Genomic DNA, 6,079 nt, shown 5'->3' with positions numbered 1-6,079 from the left:
GAAGCTCACTTCACAACCAGCTCCTCTGCATTTTCAACAAGTCTGAGCTCATTCAAATCCATCCAAATCTTTGATTTCTCTTTCTTAATGCCATTTTTCCAACCTCTCCACATGCTCTTACTGTTGGACTCATTTTTGGAAGCTGTGATGGAAGCAGGACAGGAAGGAAGCTCTCAGCAGGAGCACCTTTTCACAATAAGAGCACATTTGCATGCTTTGTGCTTTTGAACTGATCCAATGACAGAAACATGAACTTCCATATTGATCAGATGTTGATGTGCAGCTCTGATGTCACTAACATCTCCTTGAAGTCTTCATTGATGGTGATTTGTGGCCCTCTGCTGGTGAGAAAATGAACTGCATGATGTGTTTGAAATGAGCTTTTTCTAATTGGACTGCTGACTGCTGTTAACCACACTGAGACCAACACTGATGTCTTCAACACAAACACTGATGTGGATGAACAGTCACTAAAGACTATTAATGTCTATTTGTGTCTTTAACATGTTTGTGTTTGTCACAGAGAAACTCTGGATTGGATTTCTGGATCTTTGCTCTTTTCCCTGCAGTTCGTTCCCACAATGACTCCATGATGGAAATCTCTAATAAAGTCATCAAATGAACAGCATGTCTCCCAGTGTTTGTGTGTCCTTTGTGCTCTTCTCCTTGTATCCAGTCTCTGCTGCTGTGTGCTGTGCTGCACTCACTCACAGATCAGAGTACATGTACAGTTATCCCAGCGACACCAGGAGGACACAAATGTTTGGCTTCATTTACAAACAACAATCTCAGCTATGGATTCAAACAGCAGCAAATATGCAAATGAATCCTATTCAGGCTCCACCTTTGACCTTTTCTTTTCCTTCCAAAGGTCAGAGCACTGGGAAGCGTCATGTTGGCTTTCTTCCAAATCAGAAGCTTGAAGCTTTAAGTCTCTTAACTTTACAAGCCATCTGTTACACCATCTGTATCAAACGAATCTGACTATAACTAAATATGTTTTATAGTAAATGCTGTATAAATATAACTGAGAAAATAAGCTGTCATTAAGAGCAAAATAGAGCAATTTCAGACCTTATGGAATTATGGGAGGTGCTTATCTGCCTAATTTGCCTAACTGGTGACATAGATGGTACAAACCAAAAAAGCACCCTGGAATGAGCTTTGTTGCTTTCAGTTTTGCAGGGCACATCTCCATGTCATCCCATGACTATTCATATTGGTCATTATTTTTATCTGCTCTTTATTCTTCATCACAAAGGGATGCTCTGTGAAATGCTTATAACAACAATTTAGGCTAAACATCTAATATTATGTTATGGATGTAAAGTACATTGAGCCCTTTGTAATTTCTCAAACTGATGGAGCAACACAGTGATGAGATCATTGTTTATAATAGTGAGTGCAGGTTGTGGGTGAGCCACGTGGCTTTGTCTAATAATGGTCTCAGTATTGTACATGAAAGAAGAAAACTCAGACACTCTTATTTATCTTTCATTTTTAGGCAAACTTAAAGATATTAAGCTATAATGTTCCTCATTAGGAGAAGCAGAGAAGAACAATGAGGAGGCAGCGGCTCTTAAAGCTGAAGGAAAAACAGCATCTTAGCTCTGAGATGAGGGAGCTTAAAGTGAAAAAGCTCCTCAAGCAGCTCAAGTTTGAGGTTTGCCATCCATGCTGGGAACTGTTGGTATCATATAATTAAAGATGCTTTTCAGCCATTCTCACATGAACGAGACACGATTATTTAATGGAAAAATGTAACTAAACATTCAAAATGTTGTCATGTTTAAATAGATTCCTGTACTGATCATGTGCTGAACATTATAAGACATTCAGTTAATAATGATAATTTTGCTCCATCACTGACAGCTGCACAGTTTCATAAACAAATCTTTATATCAATGACATTGTGGAATTGGTTTTAAGTTTACACCCATTTTCTTTGCAGTACTTAGTATCAGTGTGTACAGGTACCTTTGAGTGTTAATGAAAATGTCTGAACTGTTATATTTTTATGAATGCTTAATATTTATACATGCCTTTTTGTCCTAAACACTGTTAAAGGTATCCAGTCTGGAGAAGCTGGGGTGGAAACAGCACACACTCACACTGATAAACCCAAACTTGTCATATGGCACAGTTAACGCCCCATTTACAGTGTTTTTCCAGTGGATTTCCAGGAAGCTCCTCGACTGCTTTCAAAGAGCCAGTTGATGCCTTTGCTAAGAAGGTGATGAAAATATTCAATAAAAAATACAGTAAGCATGATTTATAATACTATAACAATTTTAGACTCATTCAATAACTGTTATTCAACATGTGTCTTTGCACATATTGTTCTGAAATGCAGTGAACAGTCACAGTATCATGAATAACATCTGGTCTGTAGTCTGATTATTGTCTGGTGTGTCCTGAGCTATGAATGTTTATAACATTTGATAAATGTCTGTATTTAATCTTAGATGAGGCTGGTGGTATTGGCAGGGTACCGTACCAGTCTCTTCAAAATCATAGCATCACCATAAATGCTGTTGGGCTTCCTGATGGCCTGACCCTGAAAAAGGAAGAAAACAGTTAGAAGCCATTTTAAAGTCTGCAGAGCAGATTTCATTTCAAGGTAAGTGGTTCATATATAGACTATGTATGAACCTCATCTGTCCATAGAGTACCTTTAAGCATGTACTGTATGGCTAGATGTTGAACTTGTGCATTTATAGTACACTGTGTTTATCTGTAGCCTGATAAGCAGCTCAGCAGTTTGTCATACTCTATAAGTAAAGCTAAAGTGAACTTGAAATTGGAAATACTTAAAGATATGCAATCAAAAACCAAAAAGATTTATGGCTTTAATATATAAATGAGCTTCCTCTCATTGGCTGGCCTCTCCTTAAGAGATAGGGTGGGGACTGCAGCCATTTGGGAGGGGCTCAGAGTAGAGCCACTACTCCTCCACATTGAGAGGAGTCAGTTGAGGTGGTTCGGTCATTTTTCTAGGATGCCTCCTGGACACCTCTTGGGTGAGGTGTTCTGGGCATGTCCTACTGGGAGGAGGCCCTGAAGCAAACCCAGGACACACTGAAGAGATTATATCTCTCGGCTGCCCTGGGAACGCCTTGGGGTCCCTCCAGATGAGCTGGGGAGAGGGAAGCCTGGCTTCTCTGCTTAGGCCAGGGCTCTTCAACTCCAGGCCTCGAGGTCCAGTGTCCTGCAGGTTTAGATGTGTCCCTGATCCAACACACCTGAATCAAATGGCTGAATGACCTCCTCAGTATGCAGTCAAGTTCTCCAGAGTCCTGCTAATGACTTCTATCTTTGACTCAGGTGTGTTGAAGCAGAGATGCATCTAAAACCTGCAGGACACCGGACCTCGAGGCCTGGCTTGGCTGCTGCCCCGCGACCCAGCCCTGGATAAGCAGAAGAAAATGGATGGATGGATGGATTTAATATGTCACTGGACAGAAATGGATACAATCTCAGATGTAAAATACATTTATTTTGATTAACCAAGCAGTGATGGTCAGCTCTGTCAGCCTGTTCAGGATGTACCCCACGTCAGCACCTGTTTGTTTTCAGCTTCTCCAAAACATTACTGTAAAATAAATCTTTTTGTATTGAAACTCTAATTGGCAAACAGAAGACATCTGAACATGATCCTTATCATTATCAGTCACAATTAAACTGTTTTTAGTAGCTAGAAGTTTTGTCTCCTGTTTAGTGGATTCTAAAATAATAAAATCTATTCTGTTTCAATGTTATTTATGTAGCACAAAATCACAACACTCACCTGAAGGTGCTTTATATTGTAAGGTAAAGATGCAACAATAACAGATCAAATTATTACCTCAATCCCAGTGTTTTTTTTAATAATATTAACAAAATGTCCGTTTTTATAAATAGTACAGGTATAATGTGGTCTGACACTATATTTTGGGTTTTGTTGCAGACAGTGTTTTTCTTCACTGTAGATTCTTGAACACTTGAGTTTTTGGACACTTTGTGCTGAAGAGGCAGCTGAAACATCTGGTACTGTTGTGGTGATGCTCCAGAGGGTATGTCTGCACACTTAGTAAGCTTTGATGTTTTACATCTGTGACATTTCAATATTGGTACATTTCTTAGGTATAACTGGGTGCTACACTTTGGGGTCGCTGACGTGGTTCTCACCCCCAGGGTCAGAGCCTTAATGCTAGAACACAAATATATCATTCTTCATTAAAGATTCTCTGCCCACACTATAGGACATAATAAGTGGCTAGTTTTTGGCTCTTAATTAAACACTTACATATATAACACTTATATAGGAGCAGAAAAGATGAGCTTCGGTTTGGGAAACAAACACATTACACCTGTTATTGGCAGCATCTCAGTCACTATATTAATTCACATAGCCACATGTTTAGGACCGTTGCTGATATTTATTAGCACAACCCATGGGCTGAAGCTGTCAACAGGACTAGACAAACCTAAACTTACCATGGACTGTATCCACAGGGACAGTGAATTATTGTGAGTGATAATTAAGTTGGTTTATTTATTTATATATATATATATATATATATATATATATATATATATATATATATATATATATATATATATATATATATATATATATATATATATATATATTTTTTTTTTTTGTTTGTTTTTTGCCCAAATCAAACTTTTTGTCAGTTGAATTATACATGATACAGAATGTGTATAGCTGCCTGTGTGACAGTTTTATGCATATGATTCATATAATATGCTTAGAGACTTCCAAAACAATGTAAATAACATTGTAATTTTGTGTTTCATTTGGATCAGGCACTGAGAGTGGAAATCAGACACTAACTGTGGAAGAAATCTTTGAGGCAATGTGTGGAAATGTGTTTCTTGTATGTGTACAATTAAAAAGTATTTGTTAATTACTACCTTACATTTGGTGGGAATGAGCTTGCTCCAAAAGTGTTTGGGCTTCTTGCTGCTGTAACACAATAACTTCCCTTGTGGGATCCAGCTGTCTATGAGGGGCACAATTATTTAGGAGAAGCTCAGAGCAGAACTGCTGCTGTTCTATCAAAGGTAGCCTGCTGAGCTGGTTGAGGACTAAGATATCTCGTGAATGCCTGCCAGAGGGGTTGTTTAGGGCTCCCCACCAGAGTTAGACCCCAGGGCAGACCCAGGAGACACCAGAGGTTGGGAAGACATTGGTATTGCCTTGGAAGTCCTGGTAGATGTAGTGAGATAGAACAAGGTCTGGATAGCTTTGCCCCACTGACTCAGATCCAGAGAAGTGGTGGAACATAGATCTATAAATGGGTGGATATCAGCTCACTGCACACAGTAAGGTCATTGTGTCTTAGATTTCTAACTTTCTGATAAATTCATAACTTGAAACAGCTGTTTGTAAATTCATAACTCTGACAGCTGCATGTATTGTCCCACATTCATCTTAACACTTGCATCTGTGCTTCTTTCAGTTACACTGCTGCTAACCTGTCACATTTTCTTTAGGTGCACACAGCACTGAGGAGCCTGTGGAAAAATCAAGAACTGAGACCGACAGCTGTAGATGGTATGTCTTCAAAGAAAGTAGTGTGTTGTCCATTTTAATATTTAATAAATCCAGTATCCTGATCCAACAACCCCACTTTATGTGTTTTTTAGTGGATCTGCCGTGCTCATTTCAACGACAAGCAGAAGAATGCAATGAAGAAATGGTGTGAGTGGCGTCAGTGCTGCCAGCTGTGGTCACACATGTGGTTTCAAAAGAACATGTGCATTCACTGCCAGAATCACACACCTTAAAGTGCACTTTTAAGTGCTTTAAGATAATGTACTGCCAGGAGTTTACGTTCATACATGTAATGTTGATACTTTGTTCTTCGTAGTTTCTGAAAAAGGATGTTAATACTGAGTTCAAATACAACTTAGATCATAATACAAAATGTTTGCTTCACAGCACACACAAATATATTACAGCAAAATGTAATTTGCACTGTGAATGGATGCAGATGTGTGTTTCTCTAAGAAAAGTTATTTTGTAGGTGGATTACAGTTTGAAATTCATTTAGATTGTCAAACTACAGAGTAC

At 38.7% G+C, this 6,079-nt stretch overlaps 1 long non-coding RNA gene across 1 annotated transcript; it reads left to right on the top strand.

The window, feature by feature from the left end:
* The first annotated feature begins 3,431 nt into the window (after nucleotides 1-3,431).
* LOC115775378 (uncharacterized) lies at nucleotides 3,432-5,754 on the top strand. The gene is made up of 3 exons (XR_004019308.1): nucleotides 3,432-4,052; nucleotides 5,500-5,560; nucleotides 5,653-5,754. It is a non-coding gene; the product is annotated as an uncharacterized LOC115775378 (long non-coding RNA).
* Nucleotides 5,755-6,079: the final 325 nt, after the last annotated feature.

The sequence above is a fragment of the Archocentrus centrarchus genome, unplaced genomic scaffold, assembly GCF_007364275.1.
Source record: "Archocentrus centrarchus isolate MPI-CPG fArcCen1 unplaced genomic scaffold, fArcCen1 scaffold_111_ctg1, whole genome shotgun sequence".
NCBI classification, from domain to species: Eukaryota; Metazoa; Chordata; class Actinopteri; order Cichliformes; family Cichlidae; genus Archocentrus; species Archocentrus centrarchus.
Note: the sequence above shows the minus strand (reverse complement) of the source record. Positions and strands in the feature narration are given on the sequence as shown.